Source organism: Falco naumanni, chromosome 12 (genome assembly GCF_017639655.2).
Source record: "Falco naumanni isolate bFalNau1 chromosome 12, bFalNau1.pat, whole genome shotgun sequence".
Classification (NCBI taxonomy): domain Eukaryota; kingdom Metazoa; phylum Chordata; class Aves; order Falconiformes; family Falconidae; genus Falco; species Falco naumanni.
In genome coordinates, this window is record NC_054065.1 from 24,023,359 (window position 1) to 24,034,108 (window position 10,750).

Here is a 10,750-nt window from a genome sequence, read left to right on the forward strand (position 1 = left end):
ATAAACAGGTTTCTGATAACCACCAACCTTTCACAACTATAAGGCCTTTCTTTCAAGCTATCCCCCGGAACACCACCTTATAAAAACAGGTAAGTTCTAAAACCATATCCCAAATTTGGCCCAACTTTTCTAATGTGCAAACCCAAATATCACAGTCCGAGTCTCTGGTGGAGCTATGCTTTTACTGTACTCACTTTTTGCAAAGGGAAATGAAAACGCAGCAATAGCAACATCTACCTATACCATACACCTCCTCGACGTTCCTGCCTAAAATTCTTTTTACAGAGCAAAGTTACTGGGTTTCACCCAACTCCATCAAACTATTCAGTCTTTTCACATGCTTTACCACTATCCTAAGTCAGGCAGAAAACAGAAAGTGACTGTCACAGCACTCTCCAAACTAGCCAGCTGCAAAAAGGTCTTTTACCATCTCACACCAACATACTCCTCATGCCAGTCCCTCTGCTGCCTTCTCCTTGTCCCTCCTCACCCAGGGCGCAAGTTCTCTCTTCTCTCTGCTTTTTTCTTGTCTCTTCCTCGGCTACTCTCTCTTCACTGGCTCTCAACCACTTAACTTAACCAGCCACAGCTGCAACTTGTCTAGATCAGCCAACCCGCCGCCCCTGAAGCCTGCCCACAGCTGTATATTATCAATGCTAATTAACCCAGCTTCATTCCTCTACAATTCCCCCCCTTTTTTTTATTTCTTAACATTTCATACCTTATGTTTTTAACAGTCATCACAATCTTTTTACAAATAAACTTTTCATACAGTCTGAACAACTTGTCCCTGAACCCTTTTTTTCTTAACATTTCATGCCTTATGTATTTAACAATCATCACAACTTTTTCACAAATAAAACTTCTCATACAGTCCAGACAATTTGTTCCTGAACTCATACACATATCTCTTCTTCAATTTTATCTTGGGCTTTTCAGCTTCTGCACGGTGATCACCTTCTCATCTGCTTTCTTGAAATCTGGGATTTTGTTTTCTTCAGAGGGAAGTTCTAATGAGCTTATAGTATGTCGTCCTTTCACCTCCTGGGTCACACTGGACAGTAACCTGAATGAGCTTTCAACAGCAGATCTAGAATACAGCGCTAATACATTACTCCGTGTCCCAACAAGCTTCTCAACATTGTGGTCGCTCATTTCTTCTACGACTAGGAACACTTCCAACAAGCACATATGCACCGGCAAGTATACCATCAGGCCGAGCAGCAGCAGCAACAGTGGGAGCTGCCTGTGGCACCTTCCCCCAGCACAGCCATCACCGCCGTCTGGCCAGACCCGCTCTGGACCTGCCGCCGCTGTGGGCTGCTGCCGCGTCTGGCCGTGTACTCTGCCGCTATCGCCCGTAACCCTCAGTCTCCTAACTCCACGGCAGTCAGGCTTCCTTCTCTTTGATCCCAATGGCTCACCTTTACCAGTGTCTGACCCAGATCCCCAGGCTCTTCCCACCTATCTCAACGTGATCTGGATTGCAGGCTATCCCCGCCTGTCTCTGCTACGTTGGGCACCGCTGTCACTGTTCAAAACTTCAAGTGTCCCCCAGCACAGCCATCGCCGCTGTCACCGCTTGTTACACTCAGTCTCATAATCTGAAGGGCCTCACACGGGGCACCAATTTGTTGCAGCACTCTCCAAACTACTGGCTGCAACAAGGTCTTTTACTATCACACACCAACATACTCCTCATGCCAGTCCCTCTGCTGCCTTCTCCTTGTCCCTCCTCACCCGGGGTGGGCAGGCACGCACGCACACACGTTCTCTCTTCCTTGGCTGCCCCAACCACTGAACAGAACCACCCACAGCTGCAACTTGTCTACATCAGCCAACCCACAGCTGTATATTATCAATGCTAATTAACCCAGCTTCATTCCTCTACAAGTGACAAAAGATTTTCTTGTAGACAGCATCTATATTTCAAAAAAATTAAAAATCATAATTCTGATGTGCATTCGTACTAGATCATGCTTATTAAATACTATACCCGTAAGAAATATCCTTTGACCCCATTTCCTAATCATGTTTTCATGTAAATCACATGATGCACTTACAGATATGAAACATATTCTCAAGCCAATGAAAATCAGTCATGCTACTAAAATACCTGCAAAAAGCAGTCATACACAGGTAACACCCAGCAAGTGAAAAACAAACTTCATGTCCATACTTAAAGAATCTAATCCCAGAAGTGGAGAGCACAATTAATTTAACAACCTGCCAGTATTTTTTATCAAGCTGCCAAAAGACATTTCTGAAGACCAGAGGATCCCTCCTCACACCTAATTCAGAAGGACAAACACAAACAAAATAATTGAGCTCCTGCAAAACCACCATCATTTTATAATGTTATGTGAGAAAACACGAATGGTCCACAATGGTAATACTGCAGTAATTCTAAAAGTTTTCAAATGTTATGCAGGAGCTTGCTTTCTTTACATATTGAAGAGGCTTACAAATCTTATTTCCTGCCTGCAGACCTGCCACAGCTTCAAATAAAGTATCGATGAGTCAGGAACATTATTTTCAATCACAGCCCATACAGCAAATTCTTCTACATTCATTTGTTGCTTATCATGTAATGCAGAAAAGGGCTCTGCCCCTTTCAGCTCAGGTGTCTCTGGAGTTTCTTAGGAGGAAAGGAAGTTCATAAGAGCTAGTTCTAAATAAGCACTTTCATACCTCAATATTACTATTTTCTTGTATTTCTAGAAGCAAGTGCAATGGAGAAACCAAATATGTAGCAAACTTCTGCCTCATAGATAATATTTTTACTGGAAGATAAATACTTGTGAAATTAATATTTTTCACAGACTGAAAAGATTTCTTAAGTCCAGTTTGGACTTCACGGTCAAAACAAAACAGCCAGAAATCCCATTCGGACTTGTAACAGTATGTAATTTTTCTGCCTTACTGACACTGAGCACTGAAAATGGATCGAAAGCTTTCCTTTGAAAATCTGAAAAGTTTGACAGAAATTGAAAACCACATCAGATCACCAAAAAAAATGTTCCCCTTTTTGTTTGGTTGTGGGTTTTTGGGGGGTAGGGGGAAGATTTTGCAAGAAAGTTTCTCCAAGACTGGTGTCTGCTACTTCAGTACGTATGTCTAAAGCCTTAACTTCAATACTAAACACATCAAATAAATAAAACCATAAATAATGTCATTTAGAATTACCTCTGTAACATGTGATACACAGAAACCACATCTTTTAACCATACTGAAGCTGCTAAATCTTGGATGGAAAACACGACGACCCGTGGGGCATGGTAGGAATGTACTTTTGATCAACTGAATCTTAAATTGCAACTCAATAATTCACCTAACAGGCCTGTTCACATGACAAAAATGATCGGTTCACAAGGAGTTGTTATCATTTCTGGGGTGAAACACAACAGGAAATTCTACTACAAATTAAACATTAATGTACATCTTTCAAATAAAATCTTTAATTCCATTTCAAATTATAGGTGCAATTGGAGAAGCTATCAGGATTCCTTTAATTATAAATAAATTTCTTCAATTTCTGTAATTGAATTTCTTTAATTATAATGTCATAGTACAAAACATAATGCAAGCATTGCATACTGTGAACATAAAAGACAAAAAGAAGAATACACAGTAACAAAAGTACAATTAATTACTAATATTAGTAATGTTTTAAAGTATCCCAAAGTGTGTTAAGGCCAGACTACCCTTCTGTCAGGGTCCGCATAGTTTCAATTTACACTGTAGTGGATTGTGATTAGACTTTTACCCTAGTTTTAAAGGTCCAGGTTAGTAGAGGGATGAGGATGTGAATAACCAATGCCAGCATTTTAAAGGCATTCAACTGAGAAGCAATATCAGCATGTTACCCTGCGAGTGCACACAGTTTTGAGAGTTCCTTTTAGTAGCAGACTGATACTAAAAGTAAAAAGATACGCTATTGCTGTAACATCAGATGAGTCAGAACCCATTTTTTGTCTGGTATAGAAAACACGTACGGAATAATTTTTATACCACCTCTTTGCCTCCCTCATGTAAATTTAGCAAGTGTAACTTCAGCAACATTTCAAATTCAGAATCAGATTCATATCTGGATTCAGATTCTTCTAGTGCAATCAATACAGTTTGCAAGATTCACACAAAAGTATTAACAGGCAAGAATGTGCTCTTCAGAGGCTGGCTGAGGTTTTCGCTTAAAACAAGTTTACAGAGAACATGGGATAATTTTGAGTTTAGAAGAGGCAGTTGGAAGTCAGAGAGAAAATATGAATAATTAGAGCAGCTCCCAGATTAGCATAACATATACTAATAATTTATAATTATTACAGCAATAAAATTCACTTCTGACTAATGCTAAACATTTTTTCTTGTGAAATGAAAATTTTAAAATACTTTGTTTGACTGAGAAATTATTCACCCAAACTAAAGAGGTTTTGCTTCCTGCAAAACATCTTTCCAATCTAACTGAATTGAATATAGTCTAAAAAAAAAAAAAAAAAAATCAGCATTTTGAAATACAAAACCATTCACAGTACTCAAAAAATGTCTTCTGACTTTTTGAAATTTTGAGGAAGAAAACTTGAGGGGAGAATGTAGGCAGAGCCACAAGGTAACCGAAGACTTCTTTTACAGTAACAGCTGAGAGATTTCAGCAAAGTGACCTACTTAAAACTAATCTCTTTGTCCCATGCACTCAGATATAACACCTGTAAAGTACCTTCTGCTACAACTGGATGTTCAGAGTGCAGCTCAACACAGCCAACAAATATGTTATTAGACTCATTAAGTAAATAGAAGTTGCTAAAAGTCTCAAAAGTCCCATGTCCATTCACCGAAACATATATGATTGAACAAACATGAGCAAATCTGTCCAAGAGTGTCAAGAACAGCCACGTAAATGTATTTCCAACCTGGATGCGGCCAACAAGAATACTGTTAATTTAATTTTAATAAATACATCAAATCCCAACCTATATGCATAAGATTAAAAAGAATAGTAATTAGATACCAGAGCATATTATGGACATTTTCTTTGTGGACTGAGGAAGTTACAAAGGAAAACAGTACACATTACGATTGGGAAAAAAAAAAAAAAAAAAAAAGAAAAAAAAAAAGAAAAGATAAACAACCTGCCTAATATCTGGAAAATCACAAAGCATTATTAGAAATGAATTTTGCATAATCTGTGAAGCACATCCATTTTCTGTGCCATTTTACCCATAATTGTACAATTCTACAAACACAATATGCATTTCCATTCTACTTATATAGTTATATGAAATGCTGTAAATAATTATATAACTGCACATTCCAATCAAATGAACAGAAAATTGTTGCAAAGAAACAAATTTCTTTATGCTTACTAAAGCCCTTATTTGTGCAGAACATCAAATAAAATGAATAGAAATTTTATATAAAATTTTAACTACAGCATTACGCTCTCAGCAGACCCTTCAGGATGCATTTACTTAACATTAAGACTGTGTACAAACGCTTTTGCCTAATCAAAGTACATTTTCCCACAGAAATTAAAAAACAAAATTTGTTTTTTAACTGGGGAAGGAATAGCTGGGAAGTAAAACTCTCAGTTACTGTACACATCGATTGAATTAGTATTTAGTCATTATTGTCTGTGAGAGTGATTCTGCATACTACATGTCATTACAATACTTAAATCACATTTTAAAACATATTGTTTATAAGAAAACACACCTTTTAAAAAAAATAAGAAGGAAGACTTCACAAAAATGGACTCATATTTAAAGCAGTTTCTGCAATTGGAGGAAAAGGAGGAACTCAGGATACTTTTCCTGAACACACTCATGAAGATCCTCTGCTGAACACAAGGAGCTCTTTGCGCTTTGTGATGGCATTTAGATTTCTGGATTTTGTTGAGAGAAGAAACTGGAAAGTATTCTTCCCAAATCTCTCCAACAGCTTTTGTTGTCTTTGGGACAAGAACAGGGCCCATCTTTTACTGTTACCATAACGTGTTTGAAAATATTTTCAAAGTTCATCATCACAAACTTTACAGTGAGTTAGTAATTTCCTTGATGAAGTAAATGCTGTTCACTTTTAAGTTCCTTTAATTTTTTAGCAGAAATTTAAACTATATACTTAAAAGCCATATTATATATGTCTATATACATATGTACACACACATATATATTTGCACACATAAACACAGAAAACGTTTTCCCAAACACCTCCCAAACGGTAACTGGAGTGTCCAATGGCAGGTCAGCAGCCCCTTTTGTGACAATACTAAAACCAGGAGAAGCTAAAAATCCATTGTTTTTAAAATTAGACTGTACAAAATCCCCATATTCTGACGTTGTCTAACTTCTTCACTCAGAATGACAGAATGCAAAGAATTATTTATTTTTTTTTTATACATAATACTCACTGTACCTCACACAAAAAGCTAAGTCAGCCTAAAAGGTGAACAGGCATAAACACAGGATATGATGAGCAAATGAAAGGAAGAAATATGTAACGCTTCTTGTGCAAACCAACTATCAGGCAAAATCCCAAATCCTCTTGATGAGAACTGAGCATTTCTTTTACACTGTAATGACTAATTTGATACCTGGTTTTTCTTATTTTGCTTGCTATTCCATTATACCCACTACTGGTAAAACAAACAGGACATTTTAGCTTTAATCTTCTTACTACATAACCCAAATAACTTCAGTCATGTTTGCATTAATGCTGCATTAATCATGTTGTTGCGTATTAATGAGTTTTCAGGCTATGCTAATTACTGTCATAGATTCTGCAGCAGCCCATTAAATATACAAATTACAGAATTAAAGAGCCAGAGCTCTTCATGATTAATCTTTAAATGGAGAAAAACTAATGATGTCTGTACAAAGTTTCTCTCCACTTTTGGCTGACTGAGCCCAATGAACAATCAATTATAGTATTTGAAGAATAAGAATATTGCACATACTAGAAGATTTGTTATGCTGGAGACACACGTTTATAAGTTTCTATCAAATAGACTTCTGTAACATACTCCTGTCCTTAAGGTCTCCCAAAGTGTTGCACAGGTATAAAAGCTATGGGATATTCCAATTCATTATTGCATACTCATAGCAAGCTGCTGGTTCCTTATGGATATAGCAAATCAATCTTCTCCTTTTAGCAAGGACACAAGTCCTGCTACTCCCTAGTAAGAAAGATTTACAGCAAACCTTGGTGAAAAGAAAGCTAAGATAAGTTTAAAGTCATTTGATAAGAATTGATATATTAGTAGCATTTTATCCCCTCACTTCCAGAGTGATGCTTTTTAAGGAATGGTTAATGGTTAAATCACAAGATTCAAAATTAGGAGACCTTCAGTCTGTGCTCAGCCAGTGACTGAGGTATGTCACCCAAGAGCCATCATTTAAACCCCCCGCACCATATTCCTTCCTGAAGAATGGTGGCCAATATCACTTGTGCAAGGTCCTGTAATGCTGGAAAAATTCATTACTGTTTTGTTCTCCGTAGCCTTAAAGTGTATATTGAATCAGCAAAATGCCCACGTGTTCAGAAAAATTACCTAGACACTAGGTATTTACTGACATTTGAGAAACACTGATATCTCCAAAAAAAAGGTATTAGTTTACCCTTCTCCAAATACTGCATATTATGCAGAACATTCCAAGACTTCCCTAAAGAGCGGATTCTCAGCCTATATTAATATTACTCTGCTCATCAACAGATTCAGTTTAGAACTAACTGGGCCATTCCAGACCTGTCCAATCAGTTCTGTATACCATGGAAAAAATAAATAATCCATACTTTATACCTTAAAGATTTTATATTTATACAAAGTAGTTCCTTAAAAAAAAAAAAAATCCTGCTCTGAGCAAGACTGATCATGGCATGAGGATACTCACATATGAAGATAAAATGAAAAAGGCTGGATCGCTGCACTTAGAGCACAAAGAGGAGGATGCAATGCAAGCACATGAGATTGTCTAGGAAAAGCTGAGAGGGAGAAGAGAAGCTTTCCAACACAGAAACAAGACAGCATCCAAAGAAAATAAATGGGAAGAAGCTCAAAGCAAAGATGTGCCTTTTCACAGGTACCTTACAACTTCCCAGTTAGAAGAGAAACACAGTTAGGACTGCAATATCTGCAAAATACCAATTCAAGAAGTAGCTGAAAGTTCAGCAAGACCCAGGAGGAACTGGACAGTCTGACAGTCTGGCTACCTATATTTATTTAAAGAAATAAATGAAGGCCACAGAAAAACATATGAGAGATCAGGGTGAAACCTGCTATGGAAATGCCAATGATACCATTATCTGTTAGCATTCCTCTGCCATTAGAGTCAACATCCAGTTTTTTTACACAGACCTTTAAAGCCATACAATCATTAAAGAAACCAGTATCCTGACAAATTTGTTCATTAAGCAAGTTTAGGAACAGACTTCATAACCATCTTCCACTCGTATAGGCTGGGACAGTGTACAACAAGCATATATCCGTCGGCATTACTTTTTCAGAGCATAGCTTCCAGAGCAGAAATAAAAACTGTGATCTTGAAACTCCAGGAGTCAAGCCCTGCTTGGGGTAAGGATCAGCTGCAAGTTTGTTTCTGTGTTGCTCTTATTGAAGGGAAATATGAACAACGAGGAACCATCAGCCAAATATTCAGCCACTGCTTGCTTCGATGTTAGTGTCCATCTTCAACAAAACGAGGAAATTTTGCTCAGATATGGCCTCCCTCAAATAATACCTGTAATCTTTATTTTTATTTCTTTATCTTAACATAGGCTATAAGGAAGTCCAACAGACTCTGATTTTGTTAGAAAAGGAAGAAAATAGTTTCTAGGATTAATACTCCTTTATAAGCAATTTCATTAATTCAAACTATGATATTTAAAGTATGGAAATAGAGGCAAGTATTCATCTTCATTTCAGGATAAATTCTTTCGAGAAAGAACTGTATTCTGTTACCTGTATGTGAATTAGTGCATAAAAAAAGGTCATCTTATGCAACAAGGGTAGGGTGGGAGAGGCTTCTAGGTGTTAATGCAATGCAAATCATAATTACTAGAAATATGATGACAAGAAGAATCACTTCAAAGATTTACAACGGTGCAATCTATAAAAGGTCAACATCACAGTGAAATCAGAAATGAGCTGGAGGTCAGTAGTTGTAAATAGCACTTCAATTATAGGCCTTTACTTAGTATTTCCAGCAGTAGTACAAATGTAACACTGCACAGAGTAATTTAACTGATAAAGGGAAAAAGAATAAGACTAGAACTGAGTAAAATGCAAATACATCAAAATTAAACTCAGTGTAATGATCTGAAACACAGCAAATTCAGACAACAGAGCACTAGCCAAGGCAGAATCCCATCACGCAGCATCACAGAAGTTGGAGGCACAATAAGGTAGAAATCCTGCAGCAAGCAAAGAAAGTTATTGATTAGACAGTGTACACACGGAACAGAAGAATAACTAAAATAAGCTAATGAGTGTCTTGAGGAATACCACAGGACAAAAATGGAAATGTAACAAGGAGGAAAAAAAACCAAACCCTTTTAGACAGAAATACAACACCACAGAGCAAACACTCAGCAAAAAGCATAGTTTCAGGTTACAAACTCAGCAACAAATGCTACTCACAGTAGAATGGAAAAAAAAAAAAAAAAAAGCTTACAACATATCCAAGTTAATGCAGAGTTTTAAGGTAGACCAATAAACTGCAACAAAACTGCCAAATGAAGAATTAACTAAAAAGAATATATAATCTTTTCACCTAGTACTATTTGTGGCAGTATTTCCTATTATGACCTTTTTCAGAGGAAGCCTAAAATTGGTTTTATATGCAGGAACTAAGCTCACAGAAGGATTTCAATGGAATGATCAGGTGCAAGTTTTGTTTGTTTTGTTGTTTGGTTGTTTGTTTTTTTAATGTAGACAGCAAACTCACTTTTCTCATATTTATATGGTGTGTGCTGGCTATTCCATGACACACCTGCTGGCAGTGAACAATTATTTCCTCAGCCTCCATCAGCAAAGGAAAATGTAAAGGTTCATTCATTGCCTTCTAAGATATTTGCCAGCTAACAGAACTAGACCTTGAAAGTGCAGCAGGTCCTGCTTTGAAAGCGTTAATAACATTCCATTACATTTTATTCTGTTATCCACATGCCTCTGTACCTAGGAACTGCACACTCAGTAAATTAAGTGCTTTTTGGGGTTTGGCATGACATGTTCACTGAAAACACAGCCAGACACTTTGTAGCACTTACACAGAGTATTTTAGCTAGAATACATCTACAGCTACCAAAACACTTCTTAAAAGACTTCAAATTTATTTTCAGTGAGAGCATCACCCTTATAGACCAGGGCAGAAATAGAAAAGTTCAGTCCAACCTCTCTTGCACTGGACGTGTAGGATTAGCTGTAATCCTGAAAGATGGCCTTGGCCCTGCTGGCTTTAAATGACCGATTAGAGGCGTGAAAGTCAACAGGATAAAGCTAGCATGCTGCCTCTATTACTGAAAGAGTAAACTCCTATGCACAATCTAGAATATGCAGGAAACGGTGGCAAGGAATGCACGGTAAACTAAAAAATCTAGCGCTTTCCTCTTAGAAATTACTTTAGCACATGTATGATCCCTGCTTACTCTCACTAATGTTTCCATATGCACAGAAGGAAGATTTTGTCATACATACAGCACTCACCGCCCCTGAACTGATTTTGAAAACAGAATTGGGGAAGGAGGGGAGGACCACCTGTAG

The 10,750-nt window shown here is 37.3% G+C and overlaps 1 protein-coding gene across 1 annotated transcript in view; it reads right to left on the minus strand.

The window, feature by feature from the left end:
* USH2A (usherin) overlaps positions 1-10,750 on the minus strand; it is a 391,715-nt gene that overhangs the window by 250,183 nt on the left and 130,782 nt on the right. The window lies entirely within an intron of this gene.